Source organism: Mustela nivalis, assembly GCF_964662115.1.
Source record: "Mustela nivalis genome assembly, chromosome: 16".
NCBI classification, from domain to species: Eukaryota; Metazoa; Chordata; class Mammalia; order Carnivora; family Mustelidae; genus Mustela; species Mustela nivalis.
In genome coordinates this window covers 68,128,778-68,147,715 of record NC_139035.1, presented here as the reverse complement: position 1 = coordinate 68,147,715, position 18,938 = coordinate 68,128,778, and the positions used below count along the sequence as shown (strand labels likewise).

General features: G+C 53.2%; 1 long non-coding RNA gene across 1 annotated transcript; it reads left to right on the top strand.

Annotated features, from left to right (window-relative positions):
* Positions 1-5,751: 5,751 nt before the first annotated feature.
* LOC309850151 lies at positions 5,752-17,364 on the top strand. The gene is made up of 2 exons (XR_014304106.1): positions 5,752-6,629; positions 16,021-17,364. It is a non-coding gene; the product is annotated as an uncharacterized lncRNA (long non-coding RNA).
* Positions 17,365-18,938: the final 1,574 nt, after the last annotated feature.

The window sequence follows — 18,938 nt, the reverse complement described above, 5'->3', positions numbered from 1 at the left end:
GAATTAGCCCAGAGGAGGCCACATGAGCTGAAGACAGGACACTTGAGCTCTGAAAATACAAATGACCGTGTCTGGTTAAAACTCACGGCTGGGGGGCGCCTGGGTGGCTCAGTGGGTTAAGCCTCTGCCTTCGGCTCAGGTCGTGATCTCAGGGTCCTGGGATCGAGCCCCACATCGGGGGTCTCTGCTCAGCAGGGAGCCTGCTTCCTCCTCTCTCTCTCTCTCTGCCTGCCTCTCTGCCTGCTTGTGATCTTTGTTTGTCAAATAAATAAATATTAAAAAACAAAACAAAACAAAAACTCGGGACGGTAACAAAGCGGTACTTTGTGATGACACCTGAAGAAAGGGAAGGAGATGAAGTTCACTGGACGTGACTGGAAGTGGGAAGACAATAGTGTATTAATATGAAACTTGGTAATTATAAGGGAAAAATAAGGATCCTGTTTTTCCAACACAAATGCTATTTTAAGCCAAACTCTAGCTCATAAATGCAGAAACCAAAGGGTTAGAAAACCCTCATCTTGTGAGCCGTAACAGAATGTGTGTTTCAGAGAGCGGCTGCCAGAGCACGGTGAACCCGGGTAAAATACTGATGGCAGCTTCACAAGGAGGGGCCAGCCTGTCACCTCCAAACCTGCTGATGAACTTAGTGTTGCTCAAAGCGAGACCAGGTGCAAGCCCCCCGCGGAATGGTGCCGTGTTGCTGAGATCACACCGTCCGTACAGTCTTGCAGTCAAAAGATCACCCGTGTCCAGAGCTGTGTGGTTACTGTCCAGTCTCACGGGAAGAGGGGCCCTGGACATCGGGGTAAATGTCGCCAGTGGGCTGCGGCGCTCTGTATGGGATGGCGACCCAGTCTCGAAGCAGAGTCACTGTCATGGAGAAACCTGATGTAGATTCAGAGACGAAGAGAAATGACAGCCAAATACAGTGAGTCGACTTTTGGACAAAACCAGGAAAAAGTATTTTTTTTTTAGAGAGAGAACATTCGAGCAGGGAGGGCAGGGGCAGCGGGAGAGAATCCCCAGCCGGCTCCCTGCTGCTGAGCGCGGAGCCCGATTCAGGGCTCGATCTTGTGACCCTGAGATCATGACCTGAGCTGAGATCAAGATTTAATTTTTAAAAATTGAGATTATCTATTTATTTATTTGAGAGAGAGAGCACAAGCAGGGCGAGAAGCAGACTCCCCGCTGAGCAGGGAGCCAGGTGGGGACTCGATCCCAGGACCCTGGGATCACGGCCTGAGCCGAAGGCAGGCGTCCAACCGACGGAGCCCCTCAGGCGCCCCGAAATTTTTTTAAAATAAACTGCAGGGCTGGAAAAAATGTTACGGTTGGGACCTGCCTTCCGATTTGAGGAGCTCCTAGTGGTCCTGTCGGTGTGACCAGCGTCAGCTGCCGGGCTGACCTCGCTGGTGACATTAGTTTCCACAGGTGGAAAGGTGTCGTTGCGCTTTCTTTTGGGGGGTGAGGAGTGCCGATGGCGGTTCTTCCCTCCTGCCTCCCTCCAGCACAGCTCCTGGAAACGAGAGTTTCCCGAATCTACGTGACACCACGGAACAGCAGTTTTGACCTTGGCTGCACATGAAAACCGTCTGGGGAGCTTTTGAAAAACACCAGTGCTTCAAGGCCAGCCCCAGAGCTCTGCTCTGTCCATCCGGGCCGGGCCAGGCTCCGTAGTTTAAAGAGGAGTGAAGAGGTAACTTTTCCGCGGAGTCTCCTTTGCAGCCAGCAGCGAGAGCCACGGCCTCGGAGCCAGGCCTGCCCAGCGCTTTCCGTGACGGCTCTGAGGCGAGCATTTCGCGCGTGGCCGGCCGCAGGGCTCTTGCAGACCCGCGGGCCTGAGCCCCTTCCGCGGCCGCAGTGAGGAGACGACGGCCTGTGACTGCGCCTGTGAGACTGTGTCGCGGAAAGCTGCTGGGCTGGGCTTGGCCCAAGGCTGTGGTTTCCTGACGCCGGCTACAGAAGAAATAAAAACGCTGGTTTCCTGTTTTATTTAATAATGGCGCAGCCTCACGAGAGGCGCTGTGGTCATGGAACGCAGAGCACGCAGGATTTGAAGTTAGAAGCTCTGAATTCAGATCCTGCTCTACATTTGCTGTGGAATCTGAGGGAGGTCGCTTAACCTCTCTGATCCGTATGCTTCTGGGAAAGGAAGTTCGTGATGGGAGCCACACAGGCCGGTTTTAAAGCTGGAATAAGGCATGTGTGTGGGCGATGTAAGTTGTGGGTGTCGGACCCCTACCGCCTGCTCTCAAACGGCTTATTGCGCAGCAGCTTATAAATTTGTGTGTAACAAACATTAAATATTTAAAAGGAAAGCAAATTAGAAAATTCGAATGTGAACGTGACATAAACATGAAGACTGAGGGAAATGAGTTCTCCATCACGCATTTCTATTTTCTTAAGCCACCAAAGTGATTTTAGATTGGTAAAGGCTGCTTTTAAAAGAAGATGGCGTAAATATATATTTTTCCAAAATGGAATTTTCTAGGGAAAATTGGTTTTCATCATGACGGGGAAATCTACAACGGTAACGTGCCGGTCGGAAGGTGGGTGCAGGGCGGAGCCAGAGGAGGTCCGGGAAAAGCCTCCGGGGAAGTCTTTTCGGGGGGCGGGGACAGAAGCTGGACTCAGGAGGGAGTGGGCTGAGCGGAAACGGGCCACTAGGCGGAGACAGCCCTTTCTACAAGTTTGGCACAAAAGAGGAAAAAATAGGGTGTAGCCTCAAAGGGCATCAGGGCCGTGTAGACATTATGTCAAAGCAGGGAGGGCGGTGCGTGCGGAGTGGGAAGTGGTGGGACCGGGGACCTGGGACGCGCGCAGCCTAGGGGCGGCCGGGCAGAGTCCAGCGGGCAGGCGGCCAACGCCCTGGGCAGTTGAGGCAGGAGGGGCGCAGTAGGGATGTGGGGAGGGCAGCCTGGCCAGAGGCGGCCTCTGCTTCCCTCCCTCCCCTCCCGTCACCCCTTCCCGCCAGAGCACAGGAGACCGGCGCTGTGTCCCCACTGAGCCGAGCCGCCAGCTCCCGGGAGCCAGGCCTGTGTGCAGGTTGGGCCCGGCTGTTCGGTGACACTCCGCGGGCGGCCTGTGCGTGTGCCGGGGCGGCCAAGGGGGGCAACCAAGGTGGGGGGCCACAGCGAATCGCGTTAAAACCAGCCTCCCGCCCACCTGGAGCTGAAAGGGACTCAGCCCACATTCCTCCTGCTTTCCAAGCTGCCTCCTCCAGGAGCCTGTCCTGACTACCTCCTCTCCCTCCACATCTGGGTCAGCCTCGCGCACTGCCCCCTCCGCCCGTCAGCCCTGGGTGGCCTGGGTGGCCGGTGTGGCCGCTGGCCGGCTGTGCTCCGGGGAGGGCCGGGCTAGGGTCTCTGCTGGCCACATTGCAGGCGGGAATTCCCAGTAAGCACCAGTTCAGGTGCTTACACAGCGGCCGGCCGAGGACCCGAGGGCTCAGCAACCAGCCGGCCGTGAGTCCTTGTGGGAGGCGGCGGGAGCTCCTGAGGCACTTGGGCCCCTCGGGGTCCACAGCCTCTAGAGCTGCGGCCAGAGCCGTGGCCGCCCGTGCCTTCTTTCCTCGGGACGCACCTCCTCACCTCCCTCTTTGTCGGTTTGCCGACGCCCTGAGGGCCCCTTGGCCCGCCCTCAGCTGCCCCCACCGCAGCTTGGCAGGGGACCTCGAGGAGCCTTCCTCGGCAGCTCGCGCCATCTGGTCCGCACAGCCTGGCCTCAGGGGTCCGGAGACCTGGGTTGGTTTTGGGGGAAGTCCTCGCCCCGTGTTCTTCCAGGACCTCCCCCTGCTTTGGTGGCCCCAGAAAAGGACCCATTCGCTCTTCCCCTTTCCCGTTTTCAGAGCAGTAAAGGTGCTTTGACCTTTCGGGGAGCGCGGTGTGAAGGAAGCCAGAGCTGCGGCCGCAGGGAATAGGCAGCCGGTCAGGGCTTGTCTGCTGCTGCCCCGACGCCCGGCGGCCCCGGGTCTGGATGTCCCTGTGGCTGGCTCAAGGCCCTGGAGTGGCCCCTCTGCCGCCGCCGCCCCCCCCCGGCCCCCCTGAGGCGCGAACCCTGGGCCACCGGCCAGGCTGGTGCCGCCCACCCCTGCCTGCTTCTCCTTCCTTCGCAGCTTCGCGTTCGGAGGTCCGGGCTCCCTCGGGAAGTGGCGCTCACCATTCCGCTCCTTCATGGACGGGAAGCCCTTCCCCGGACGGAAGCCGAAGGAAAGTTCCCCCAAGAGCTGACCTGGCCAGGAGGCCCTCTCTGTGCTATGGCCGGGGACTCTGCGTTCGCTCCTGTCCTCTGTTGTCTGGGCCCGCATGGAGAAGGCAGGGCCTCGGCGGAATGAGGGAACCTGGGCGACCTTTCACAGGAGCCAGGTCAGGTACCGAAAACTCGGGATTTTTCCCTAAATGGAAGCCTGTCTTTTCGGCAAGGACCAGAGGTGCCATCGGGCAGTTGGTCGTGGGTGATGGAAATGAAGGGCCTTGCTGTTCCGTGTAGCAAGCACTGACTGTCTGTAGTCGGCGCGGCCTCGTTCTGGCTGCTGGTGTGAGGCCCATCAGGTCTTTGCTGGCAGGACGACCAGCAGCGCCAGAACTGCATGGGGTGGGGCTGGGGGGCTGCCTCTGTGGACAGAGCCGGGAGCCCCCCCCGCCCACCGAGCCCCGGCAGCTCCCCTCAGGTGAAGCGGGCCTGTCTGTAGCAGGTGGAGGTGACCTGACCCCGGAGGACCCCACACGAGAGCCGGGACTGTCAGGGCCCAGCAGGGCTTTGTCTGCGAGGAAGTCACAGGGGCCGGGACTGTCAGGGCCCAGCAGGGCTTTGTCTGCGAGGAAGTCACAGGGTGACCTCAACTAACTGGCGGTCTGCGTTGGCAGAGTTGGGGGTGACAAGGTAAGGAGTCCAGGGCTGGGTGGGGACTCCGGGATGGTCTCAGGGTCCGGCGGGGAGGACGGCAGAGGCCGAGGCAGAGGAAGGGCCTCGGTGCTCACGCAAGATGCTCTCAGAAGCTGGGACCGCGATCGGCTTCTGAGCCGTTGGAGAGACCGGCCGCCCAGGGTCTTGAACACAAGGAGGCTTGAGAGGGCGGCATCACGGGCTCCGGCTGCCAGCTGGGGCCCTGGCCAGGCGGGAGAGGGTGTGCGGGCCGTGAGGCTGCAGAGGGGCACCACGGGGCCATGGGCCACCACCTAGGACGGTGGTTAGCTGTGGCCCTGGCTTCTTCCAAACCTGTTTCTCCCTTTCTCTTTAAAGTCTGGCGCTTAGGGACGGTGGCTGTCAGGTTGGCCTCGCTGGCCTGTCTGGTCGTAGCAGCCGCCTTCCCCATGGCTCAGCTCTTCCCTTCGAGCAGGTTCTCACTCTCATCTGCGGCCGCTCACATTCAGTGGCCCCGTGGACAACCTGCCCTTATCTTGTAGACCACTGTCCCTTTCAGCCCCCTGCCCTCCCTTCGGCCAGCGTCCCATGCCCCTGGCTGTGTCTCAGGGCCTGCTGGCGGCTCTGCGGACCGTCCGTGCAGTGTCCCTGCGCTCCCCCTCCCCCCAGACTGGAGCAGCAGCAGAGCAGCCTGTCAGCTCCTGGGTGTTCCCCGCAGATGTGGAGAGCGGGGTATGGCCTGAGAACTTGCAGGACTTGGGCCCTTAGGGCAGCAGCTCTGGAGCCCCCAAGCCAGCGGCGACACACACTGGGTCCAAGTCCGCCACCCCTGCCCTTTCATCCCTACTCAACCCCCTCGACCTGCTCAGTGCCTTGTTAGCTCAGGTGCCGTCGTAACCACCTTAGTCCAAACACCTGTAACTCCCTAGGGCCGGGTGAACCCCAGCCCTCTGCCCGGTCCAAAGTGGCCCTCGGAGCGCCTGAAGACATGCACACTGCCTTGCCACGTGGTCTTGACCTCTGCCGGGCTGCAGCTTCCCCACTCATCCCCGCTGACCTGGCTGACCTGTAGGGGCGGATCTCAGGGCACTAGCCAAGGTCTCCCAACTCGGGCTGGGTTGGAAGTGCATTGTGTCTCCAGCACGACAGCAGCCCTATCCCGCGGGACCTCGCAGGACCTGCCCTGGATAGGGGCTGCTTGGGGTTTGGCTAAGGACCCGAGAGCCTCACCTGAGGTGAGCTGCTAGACTTCAGGGACTTTTCTGTGGCTCCTTCCTGTCTGGCACCCCATCCCACAGATTCCTGGCGCCTGAACTCTCATCCGTGTCTACCTCTATAGTCCACGCCACACATTTGGGAAAACACACCCGGAGTCAACAACGCATGGCTCACAGAAGAAAGCGCGGCCGGAATCCGGCAAACTGAGCGGCAGAGGGGAGCCCTCGGCGTCCGGGGGATGGGTCTGTCCGAGAGGGACGGCAGGGCAGAAGCTGAGAGCGGATTAGAGAGGGAGATAAAAAGTAAAAATAAACCCAAATGGACAACAGACACAAATTTTAAAAGCAAAGTTTTTCTAAAATTTACAATTTTCTATGCTGAACTGTAGCTATGTGCATCAGACCCCACGAGGCCGGGTGTGGGATGGAGATCGCGGAAGCCACAAGCTCATTCTTTGAAGAGATGAAGGAAATTGAAAAAACTTGCGCACGACTAACCGAGAAGAAAAGGACAAAAAAAGGAGATCCTCACTACAGATCCAGCAGGTAAAATGTAAGATCTTGTAATAAGTTTGAAAACTGAGAAGAAATATGCATACTTCTTGAAGTGTATCATTTTCAAAACTAATATGAGGGGCTTCTGGGTGGCTCTGTTGGCTGAGCGTCCGCCTTCTCAGCTCAGGTCATGATCTCAGGATCCTGGGATCGAATGCCGAGTCGGGCTCCCCGCTCAGTGCAGGGCCTGCCCCTCTGCCCCTCACCCTGCTCATGCTCTCTTGCTCTCTCTCAAATGAAATCTTAAAAAAAAAAAGACGCTTCTTTCTGAAAAGGAAGATGGGAGGCCGTGCCGTACAGGAAGATGTGGTATCAGCCTAGAATAGAGAGTTGGACCCGTAAAAGAGAACAGAGAGCCTGGCCGGCGCGCACACGAGTGCAGACGCTTCTCACTGTCGCGGAGTCGCAGGCGCGGTGAGCGGGGACACCTGAGTTGGCAAGTAGAAAACAAGAGATTATATCCTACTTGACTTGCGCATGAAAATAAGCTAGATTGACTAGAGACTTAATATGAAAGGCAAAACTCTCAAACTCTCAGAAAATAACGTAGAAGACTGTGGCCGCAGAGTAGAGTAAGATTTGTTAAAGCGTGAAGAGTTGCTGAAGAAGAGAAGGTTCGGGAATGAGAATGAGGAGCTGGTCCTCTGACGGGTGACATAGAGGAAGATAAATTCAAGCCAAAAGCTGGGAGCACATATTCGCGAAAGCATGACCCGTGGAGGAGGGGAGGAAGTCTGCCGACATCGCTGCCGGTTCGAGTCCTTACATGGTGGCAAGCTAGGAAGACTTTTCTTTCTTTTGGGTAAACCTTTTAGTTTTTCACTTTCTCTCTCTCTCTCTTTCTTTCTTTTTTTTTTTTTTTTAAAGATTTTATTTATTTATTTGACAGAGAGATCACAAGTAGGCAGAGAGGCAGGCAGAGAGAGAGGAGGAAGCAGGCTCCCCGCTGAGCAGAGAGCCCAATGCTGGGCTCGATCCCAGCACCCCGAGATCATGATCCAAGCCGAAGGCAGCAGCTTAACCCACTGAGCCACCCAGGCACCCCTCTTTCTTTCTTTCTTTCTTTCTTTCTTTCTTTCTTTCTTTCTTTCTTTCATTCTTTCTTCTTCTTCTTTTTTTTAGATCACTGTAGATTCACACGCAGTTGTAAGAAATAGTACAGAGGGAAAGAGAAAGCGTTTACCGGTTCCTTCCAGCGGGAACATCCTGTGCAACAGTATCAGCCGCAGGACGCTGAGTGGATACAGTGAAGTTTACCAGGCCCGAGCCGGGGCTGCCCCCTGCTGCCCGTCTAAACACACACCCCCTCCTCTCTCCTGCCCCCTTCCCCACCTGGACCCCAGGCAGCACTAATCTGCTCTCCGTCTGTCCAATGCCGTCACGTCAGGAGTGGCATACGGATGACTGCACACAGTATGTGGCCTTTCGGGATGGGCTCTTTTCACTCCGCATCATTTTTTTAGAGTCGTCCCAGTTGTTGCAAAAGCAACGATGACTCCGGCTGAATGCAGGGTCACAGTCCACGGTGCAGGCGGACCCCAGTTCCCGGCCATGCCCCCCACTGAGGGGCGTCCAGATGGTCTCCAGCTTCGGGCTATTACAAAACAAGCTGCCGTGAACGTTCGCGACGAGTTTGTGTGTTTCTCTGCTGCAAATGCCCCGAAGTGTATTTGCTGATGGTCGTGGCGTGTTTACTTTTTTAAGAAACAGCCAAACTGCTCAGGGTGGCTGCAGCGTTCTCCGTCCCTGCTGGGATGAGGGCTGTGTCGCCGTCGCTGTTGTCCCTGGGTTTTATTTCGGCCGTTCGGACGGTGTGCGGTGATACCCTCCTGCGCTCTTCCTCGGCGCTGCCCTGGTGCCGCGGGGGGTTGTTTCTTCTGACACTTGCTGATCGGACTGTTCTGTTGCTGAGTTTTGAGAGTTTGTTATATATTCTGGATTTATATTTATTTTTATAAATATATATATTTATAAACATACATATTTATAAATGTGTTTATATTTATTTATATATTCTGGATTCTTTTTTTTCAAGATTTTTTTATTTTTATTTTTTTCACAGACAGAGATCACAAGCAGGCAGAGAGGCAGGCAGAGAGAGAGGAGGAAGCAGGCTCCCCGCTGAGCAGAGAGCCCGATGCGGGACTCGATCCCAGGACCCTGAGATCATGACCTGAGCCGAAGGCAGCGGCTTAACCCACTGAGCCACCCAGGCGCCCTCCAGCGCTGTTATTGATTCTATTTCCTCCGTGAAGTTTTCCAGCTTCGTCACGAATCCAGCGGCACAGCTGGGAGGGCGTCTGCCCGTCTCACTGACCTGCGGAGCTGCGCCTTCGGCAAAACCACCGACGTTCAGTTGCTGTGATTGTTTGAAAAGTGTTGGAATTGGGGAGACTGATTCCTCCCACTCTTTTTTTTTTTCAAAATTGCCTTGGCTGTTCTAGTTCCTTTGTCTATGCCTATAAATTTTTAGAATGACCTTGTCCTCTGCCTACAGAAATGTGGCTGGAATTTTGATAGGAATTGTGTTAAAGCTGCGTGTCAGTTTCCCTTCCTTCCTTTCTATCTAGGTTTGGTTATTCTAGGGCTGGGGCGTGAGGGGCAGAGGGTGAAGGAGAGAAGCAGACTCCCCACCGAGCACAGAGCCCAATGTGGGGCTTGATCTCAGGACCATGACTTGAGCAGAAATCAGGAGTTGGTCCTCAGCCGACTTAGCCCCCGGCGCTGTGTGGCGGCTCCTCTATGCTGACAATCACATCGCTGGTAAATAGGGCCAGAGTTAGGTTTTCCTTTCTGATCTGTCTGCCTTCTGCTGTGGACTCACTCGCGGGGCTCTGTGTTGGACGGGAGTGGTGAGCGCGGGCACCCCGATCTGGGTGCGGCTCGTCCGTCCCTCACCACGGAAGAGAGCCTCGGCTGTAGTTTCGGTTGATGTGCTTTATCAAGTTGCAGAAATTCTCTATTCTTGTTTTTCAGAGGTTTTGTTTTGTTTTGTTTTTAAGTCATGAATGGGGGTTTTATAAGTTTCTTAGGACTGCTATTAAAAAATTACTGAGAGGGACGCCTGGGTGGCTCAGCCGATTGAGCGTCTGCCTTTGGCTCAGGTCATGATCCCAGGGTCCTGGGATCGAGCCCCGCATGAGGCTCCCTGCTTGGTGGGAAGTTGGCTTCTCCCTCTGCCTGTGCCCCTTCCACTACATGTGCTCTCTCTTGTGTGAATCTCTCTCTCTCACTCAAATAAATAAATCTTAAAAAAAACCAAAACAAAACCCACCAACTGGGTGGCTTAAAACAGAAATTTATTCTCATGGTTCTACGTCCAAAATCAAGGTGTCAGCAAGTCTGCGTTCCCTCTGAAGCCCTGGGGGAGTCATTCCTTCCCACTCCCCGGCTGCCGGCCACCAGGCCACCTGGGAGCGGTCTCCAGGGACCCTCGTTTATGGGGCGTCATTCTAGTCCAGTCGTCACGTCGTCTTCCCTCTCTGTGTCTGTCCACATTTCCTCTTTTCGGAAGGGCACAGTCATACCGGGTCAGGACCTGCCCTAGTGACTTTGTTTTAACTTGATCACGTCTGTCAAAACACTCTTTCCAGTGAAGGTCACATTCCAAGGTGCCTGCGGGTTAGGGCTGCAACGTATCCTTTTGGGAGGACATAATGCAACCTATAACGGATGCTGAATTTTGTCAAATGCTTTTTGTGAATTGGGTGATACGATCATGTGATTTCTCTTCTTCAGCTGGTTAATATGGTGGACTACAGTGATTGCTTTTTCAAATATGGAAACTGCTTTGTATTCCTGAAATAAACCCCACTTGGTCATGATGTATAATTATTTTTATATATTGCTAAATTCTCTTGGTTAATAATTTTTAATTCCAATACTTTGTTAAGGATTTTTGCTTTTTTTTTTTTCATGAAGGGTATTGATCTATAGTTTTTTTGGTTTTGTACTGTTTTTGGTTTTAGTATTATGGTGGTACTACCTATCTAAAATGGATTGGGAAATGTTTCCTCCCCTGAGAAGAACTGTGTAGAACTGATATTAATTTTTCTTAGATTGTTTAGTAGAACTCTCTAGTAAAACTGCCCGGGCTTGGATATTTCTTTTTTGGAAGGCTTTTAATTATGAGTTCAATTTCTTCAACAGTTAAGGGGCTATTCCAGTGACCGATTTCAGATTGGGTGAGTTGTGAGAGTTGTGAATCCTTAAGGAAGGGCTACATCTTGCGAAGCTGTCTAACTTTGCGTCTGACATTGGTACGTGTAGTTGCGTGTGTAGAGGTCTTTGGTGTCTGTGGGGTCTGCGGGGACATCGGTCCGGTTCTGTCCCTGCTGTTGGTGATTTGTGTTTTCTCTTCTTCTTTCAGCCAGTCTAGCCGGGTGTTGTTCATGTTGTTGACTCTACAAACAGCCAGTTCTTTGTTTCACTGATTTTTCTTTATTGTTTTTCTGTTTTCAATCTCATTGGTTTCTGCTTTTCTTAGTTACTTGCTTCCTTTGTTCTGTTTTCCTTGGGTTTTGTTTGCTTCTCCTCCTTTGTTTCTTCTTCAGGGTCAGAGCTGAGGTCATTAATTTCTAAACCTCCTTATTTTGTAATAGATGCTTTTTTTTTTAAGATTTTATTTATTTATTGGACAGAGATCACAAGTAGACAGAGAGGCAGGCAGAGAGAGAGAGAGAGGTAAGCAGGCTCCCCACTGAGCAGAGAGCCTGATGCGGGACTCGATCCCAGGACCCTGAGATCATGACCCGAGCAGAAGGCAGCGGCTTCACCCACTGAGCCACCCAGGCGTCCCTGTAATAGAGGCTTTTGATGCTATGAATTTCTCTTTAGGTGATGCTTTACCTGTATCCCGTAAATCTTAATATTATTTCTCATTTTGTGTTGTGTTTTCATTTTCATTCAGTTCAAAATATTTTCTAGTTTTCCTTGTAATTTCTTCCTTCTGTGGGTTGTTTTGAAGTGTGTTACTTCGTTTCCAGATATTTGGAAATTGCCACATATTTTCTGCTGTTGATTTCTGGTTTAATTCTACTGTGGCTAGACAGCATACTACATATGCCTTGGATTCTTTTATTGTAACTCATTTCACGGCCCAGGATAGAGCTTTCTTGGTTCATGTTCTGTGGGTGCTTGAAGAGGTTCAAGTTCTGCTGTTGCGTGGAGTGTCCTTGATTGGATCACACTGGTTAATAGCATCATTGAGTTCTTCTGTATCCTTTTCTAATTTTTAAAAAAAAGTTATTTATTTATTTATTTATTTGACAACAGAGATCACAAGTAGGCAGAGTGAGAGAGAGAGAGGAGAGACAGGCTCCCTGCTGAGCAGAGAGCCCAGTGCGGAGAGCCCAGGACCCTGGCATCACGACCTGAGCCGAAGGCAGTGGCTTTAACCCGCTGAGCCCCCAGGGGCCCCTGCTGTATCCTTTTCTATGCAGCTGTTCTGCGTTGTTGAGAGAGGGATGTTGAAGTCTTCGATTGTAATTGTGGATCTGTGTATTTCTTCTTTCAGTTCAATTACTTTTTGCATCATATACTTTGTAGCTCTCCTAAATGTGCAGCATACACATTTAGGGTTGCCCGTGTGTTCTTGGTGGGGTGATCTATTATAGTTATATAGTATCCTCTCTCTGTGATTTTAGTGATTTTACTGTGAAGTATGTTTTATCTGATACTAACATAGCTATGTTTTCTTTCCCTTGATTAATGTTTGCATGACATATCTTTTGCTATCATTTTATTTTATTTTCCTATCTTTTTACTTTAAAATATGTTGTATCTGAAGTGAGTTTTGGTAGACATATCATTGGGTCATACTTTTTTTTTTTAAGATTTTATTTATTTATTTGACAGACAGAGATCACAAGTAGGCAGAGAAGCAGGCAGAGAGAGAGGAAGAAGCAGGCTCCCCGCTGAGCAGAGAGCCCGATGCGGGGCTCGATCCCAGGACCCTGGGATCACGACCTGAGCCAAAGGCAGTGGCTTAACCCACTGAGCCACCCAGGTGCCCCTGGGTCATACTTTTAATCCACACTAACAATCTGTGTCTTTAAACTTTTTTTTTGACCATTTATATTTAATGTCATTATTGATAGGGTAAGGTACAAGTTTGCATTTTATTTTTTGTTTCCTGTTTTTTTATTTCTCTGCTTTCCTGCAGTTTACTTGGACATTTTTTATAATTCAATTTTGATTTATCTGTAGTGTTTTCAAATCTTGAAATTGAATATGTTACATTATTAATACTTAACTTAGCATGGTCTATTCCTGTTGGCTTTCTTCATTTGAGTGAAGTATAGAAACCTTACTTCCCTTTACTCTCCTTGCTTGTAATGTAATTGTCTTAAAAATTTTCTGTGTTGGGGTACCTAGGTGGCTCAGTGGGTTAAAGCCTCTGCCTTCGGCTCAGGTCGTGGTCCCAGGGTCCTGGGATCGAGTCCCACATCGGGCTCTCTGCTCAGCCGGGAGCCTGCTTCCCCCTCCCTCTCTGCCTGCCTCTCTGCCTACTTGTGATCTGTCTGTCAAATAAAAAAATATAAAATCTTAAAAAAAATTTCTGTGTTTATTTTGAACCATATCAGACAGTGTTATAGCTTTTGTTTCAACTGTCAAATATAATTCAGAAAACTTGAAGTAAGGAAAGTATATTGTATTTACCCATATTTTTCCCTACCATGTTCTTTCTTATTTTGATGTTTCAAGGTTCCTTCTTTTATCGTTTCCTCTTTGTTTAGAGAAGTTCCTTTGTCCTTTTTCTTTTTTTTTTTTTTAAAGATTTTATTTATTTATTTGAGAGAGATTTATTGAGAGAGATCACAGGCAGGCAGAGAGAGAGGAGGAAGCAGGCTCCCTGCTGAGCAGAGAGCCCGATGCGGGGCTCGATCCCAGGACTCCGAATTCATGACCTGAGCCGAAGGCAGCGGCTTCACCCGCTGAGCCACCCAGGCACCCCCTTTTGTCCTTTTTCTTTAGGGTAGGTCTGCTGGTGACAAATTCTTAGTTTCCTTTCATTTGAGAATGCCTTAATTTCCCCTTCATTCCTGAAGATATTTTTACTAGGTATACAAATCTTTTCTTTTAGCACTTGAGAAATAGTGTGCCACTTCTTTTGGCCTCCATGGTTTCTGATGAGAAATCCACTGTCATTCAAATAATTTTCCTGCCCCCTCAAATCTATTGTTGAGTTTATGTACTTTTTAAAAATATCAGTTATTGTATTTTTAAATTCTAATTTCCCCACTTTTTTATAGCTTTGTTTTGCTGAGGCTTTCTGTTTCTTTCCTGATGGTTTTTATTTTTTCATTTGTTTTAAGAGTATTTGTAATTGTTGAATTATTTTATTATCATGGCTGCTTTGAAATGTTGTCGGGGGCATCTGGGTGACTCAAGTGGGTTAAGCATCTGACTCTTGATTTTGTCTCAGTGATGACCTCAGGGTCATGGGATCGAGCCCATGTTGGATTCCACTCCCAGTGAGGAGTCAGCTTGGGTTTTCCCCTTCCTCCTCTGCCCCTCCCCCCCATAATAAATAAATAAATAAATAAATAAATAAGTGAAAAGTTTTCTGCCATGTGAGGTTTCCCCATTTCCAGTCCTTTAGCTGGAGAGAACAGACTTTTGTTGGGGCTTTTTTTGGCCTGTGCCTGTTGGTGCTTGTGGGTTTTTCAATTCTAAGTCTAGGATATAGGAGGTGAGAAGAAAACCAGCAAAATTCATCATCATGTTGTCCCTTGATTGCAAGGTCACAGTTGTCTTATGTTTGATTTATATTTATTTATTTATTAATGATTTTATTTATTTGACAGACAAAGATCACAAGCAGGCAGAGAGGCAGGCAGAGAGAGAGGAGGAAGCAGGCTCCCTGCTGAGCAGAGAGCCCGATGCGGGACTCGATCCCAGGACCCTGAGATCATGACCTGAGCCGAAGGCAGCGGCTTAACCCACTGAGCCACCCAGGCGCCCCTTCATTCTCATTCTTTACCAAAACTTATTTCGGCCTCTGGATTAAGATCTAGATTGTGTTTTAAAAACAAGGAAAAAGAAAAACAAAGCAACATGAAAGCTCCTGAAAATCGATGAGAAGAGGAAACAAGCTGATGGAAGGTGCGGAGGAGCTGGGAATGGGCATTTCTTAGAGCAGGACGTGTGAGAGGTGCGGGCACGTCCGCAGGCGGCCAAGCCGTCCCTCCTCTCCGCTGGCCTCCGAGGGACAGGCTAGTTCTGACCCCTCGTGAAACTCGTGAAGTTTCTCCACCCTCTTCCCCAAAGCTGCTGGTTTGCAGGGCTTTGCCCACCTGGTGGGGCTGTCAGCCGAAGGGTTCGAGGATGAAACATTCGGACCTAATGCTTCTCACCGAGGGGTTGCAATGTGCTGTATGCTTCCGGTCGACCTCCAGAATCCTAAGATGGTGGTTTTTTGATAGTTTTGTGAAGTTTTATTATTACTGATTTTTGTTATCAATTGAAATATTTTTGTAATAGAATTGTAGAGAAGAGAAAAGTGAACTGAAAGGGTCAGCTTCCGTGGGCAGCGTGCACATCGGGGGGCGTGCAGGTCAGCATGGGGGAGGAAGTACCAGACGAGGACCTGAGTCTCCAAGGGAAGGGTGGTTTCCAGACTGAAAGCAGCGGCAAATACCCAAGATAATAAATGGTAAAATGAAAAGCTACGCCAAGGCATAGTATGGAAATACCGTACAATGTTGGCGACAGCTGCAGAGAATCCACACGAATGGGTACGGGATTGGGTTGTATCACTGAATTTTGCCCAACCGAATGTCCAAACCCAAATCTGTTCTTAAATTACTAAAATTAAATAAAGGTAAAATTAGGACTTGATCAGAAAGGTAGGGTCTCAAAGAATGTGTGACCCACACACTTGTTCTCAAAAAGTGGTCGACGGTCGTGTCCAATAACAAGAACCAGGAAGCCCCGAAGTGAGGGGTCAGGGAGCCGGAGGGGCCAGCAAAGTGCGGAGCGCTCAGGGGGCCCCCGGCGCCGGACGGAGCGGGCTGGGGTGCGACGCCGGGGTGGCGTCTGCCCAGAGCAAAGTGGACGCGTCGGGATGCGCTGCCCGAGAGCGTGGGAAACCCAAGCAGGCGGAGGAAGGAAAAAAGCAGTTCTGGAGAAGTCTGCACAAGAACAAAAATGGTCAGGCTGCCTGGGTGCCTCCGTGGGCTGGGCGTCCGCCGTCGGCTCAGGTGGTGGTCCCCGGGTCCTGGGATGGAGCCCGGTGTTGGGATCCCTGCTCAGCGGGGAGCCTGCTTCCCCCTCCGCCCTGCCCACCTGCTCCTGCTCTCTCTCAAATAAATAAAATCTTAAAAAAAATAACCATAAGGACAACTTTATAAATATTACAACTTTCTTATTTTCATGACAGGCGGTGACGGCCTCAGCAGGCTTTTCCGCAGTCCCGTCACAATGGGGGGCTGGAAGGTCTGGCAGGGGCAGGCCGCTGGATCCGGCCCATCCGCGATGACCCCCGCGCTGCGGCAGCACCCACACGTGAGGCCAGTGCGTCGCCTGAAGTCTGCTCTGCGTGGAGGACACAGAACCATCGCCGCAGGGACGTGGTCACCAGCCACGCGCAGACGGTTTCGGCCGCGCACAGAGGGCTGTGTCCGCCGCCTGTCTGGCCGTCCCCCTCTGTGGCCCCGGGCAGATTCTGGGGGATGTTCTGCCTGGGGGTGTGCCACCGCGTACTCAGGACACATCCACCAGATTCAAAGCTGCCCCGAAGAATGGAGTTGGGCCGGCGTGGAAGCAGGAAGACCCGTGACCCTGCGGGGGGGCCTGCACCTGCCGTGTCGGCCCCGGGGCCCTTCCCCGTGTCTGCGGGGTTCGCCTCCTCCCTTCATTCAGGTCTGTGTTCTGCTGTCACCCCCCTGCCCCCCGGGGTGCCCCCGGTTCCTTCTCTCTGCCTTGAGTTTCTCCATCACCCTGTGGTCCCCTGACATCGTGCTGCGCCTGTGACAGCGTGTGCCTCGCCATGTCTGGGCCGCACACGTGCAGAGTGACTAAGTGTGTGCTCCCCGGGGACAAGCGAGGCCTGTGTCTGGCATCTCGCGCATGCGGGGCCCTTCCCTGGCTGACAGGGAGAGAAAGGTTGAGGGTCACCACTGGAAATAGGAAACTTCCCCAGGGATGTGCTGGGCAGGCGGCCTCCTGTGCTGTCCGCGAGGGCAGACAGGCCTGTAGAGTGGGCAGCGCTGTCCTGGGCCTGGTGGTCCGGGGACTTGGAGGCTGCAGGGGGCTGCCGCCGTGCTTGGTGTCGCCTTCGGCTGTGCCCCTGCCCAGGCTGACAGGAGGGTCTGTTCCTGGGCTGTGTCAGGATGGGATGGGCCCCTGCCGCCCTAGAGCCTTCTGGCCGCTGACCTTGCTGTCCTGCGTCTTCTCCTGCACGGTTCAGACTCCCCAGCGTCTCTGGGGCAGGGCTGTCCCTCCGAACACTCGACCGGTCAAGAGGCTGTGGGCGGCTGTCGGGAGCCCGGGGCCCGAGCGTCACTGGGCGTCCACGGCGGCAGAATGGAATCCAAGCAGGCCAGGGCAGCAGCTGGTGGGGGGTGACCTGGTGTCGGAAGCTCCCAGGGCCACCTCGTGTGAGGAGAGCCCCTGAGTTTGGGGTCTTGCTCGGGTCCATGTGCTGTGCTGACAAACTGTCAAAATGGGATTGTTATATTTATCTCTTAAGCCATTAGGGAATAATAATTAGACCCAAACTGGATTTAAGTGTTTCTGAATTAATAATTTCTAGCTCGGAGTCACGGCTGCGAATGGGTTCCGAGGCTGGTATCTGGAGGGGTCTAGGAGATTAATGTTCTTGGCTGGAGGCGGCCGGCTTGGGCTGCCGTCCCCGCTGGGCTGCCGTCGAGGGCGAGTGGGCGGGCGCGGGACTGGCTCTGGGGCTCGCCGGCGGGCAGCGGCGCTTGGCGGGCGTGGAGGCCTCCCCCTGCCAGTCCCGCCCCGCCGGCTCTGCTGCCTGGACGTGTTTGGGGACAGCAGCGGGTGTCCATCGGCAAGTGCCCCGGCCTGCCCCCAGCCTGAGGGAGCCCGTCGGATCTCGTGCCGGGACTGACCCCCAGCCGGCGTCCACGACTGTCCTGCCCCACACAGACGCTAGCCAGCTAAATCCGCACATCAGCTCAGGTGGGCTTTCTGCTATCGCAGAGGCAACCCGGCTCAGAGGACGGAGAATTTGCCCCAGGTCATGTCTCATCCTCCCCGCGCTCTGTGTCCACGGAGCCCAGCACGCCCCACACAGTGTCCGGGGCCGTGGGGTGCCCTCAGCGATCAAAATAATTGTCAGAGGACAGGACTCCTAGACTCGAGATGCTTGTGATCTCGTGGGAAGAGCAGCGCGGTAAACCAGTAAATAAATAAGGAAATGTCGGATAGCAGGTATTAGCCAGAATTAAGAGGAGGTGATGTGATGGGGAAGCGGTCACTTCTTTAGACGACTCGTAGGACAGCATATGTGAGAAGTGGCATCTGTGGAGGTCTGGACAATAGGTCAGAGTCAGTTCTGTGGAGAGCAGGGGAAGAACATTCCAGAACATTCCAGACAGGTGGAGCACCTGCAGAGGCCCCAGTGTGGGGCACAGCAGGGGCAGGGGAGGGCGGGCACAGCAGGGGCAGGGGAGGGCGGGCACAGAGGACGTCTGTGGAAGGAGGATCAGACCACGGGGGCCTTGGTGAGTCCCAGCAGAGACCTTGGGTTTTATGTGTAAGCACGGTGGGGATGGTCGGAGGCCGTCCGTCCGGGGAGTAGCGGGATCTGAGTTTGGTGTGTCTGTGGGGGGCCGCGGTGGGGGCCCGTGCAGGTTCTGGGGCAGCAGGGAAGTGTCCGGATGCTGTTGCCCGGCCCGGGCCGGGGAGGGCGCCAGCTGGTACTGGAGGATGTGCTGGGCAGAGAGACGCCCGCGAGCCCCAGGTTGGCGGCCGCGAAGTACGGAGCTGGGGGAGAGGACGGTGGCCTCAGCCAGCAGGCAGGTCGCGACGCTGTTTGTGCAGCTGGAGGAAGCTGCCCCATGGCGGACACGCTGCGTGCGTGCGGGGGCCCCTCCACGCTCCAGTGCCGTCCCGGAGACGGCTGGGGCCGGGTTCCTGCAACGTGAGCCTGCGGGTTCTGACTGCACAGGAGGTCCGGCATGTGGTGGGTTCAAGGAGAGAGGACCAGGTGGGGAGTGTCCACTGGGGGAGAAGGAAAGTAAGTGTCTAGGGCTTCGTGGCGGGATTGTGGCGGCAGTGTGGCAGATGGATTTCGGGTTTAGCCAGGGCTGGGGGGTTTTCGGTCGAGAG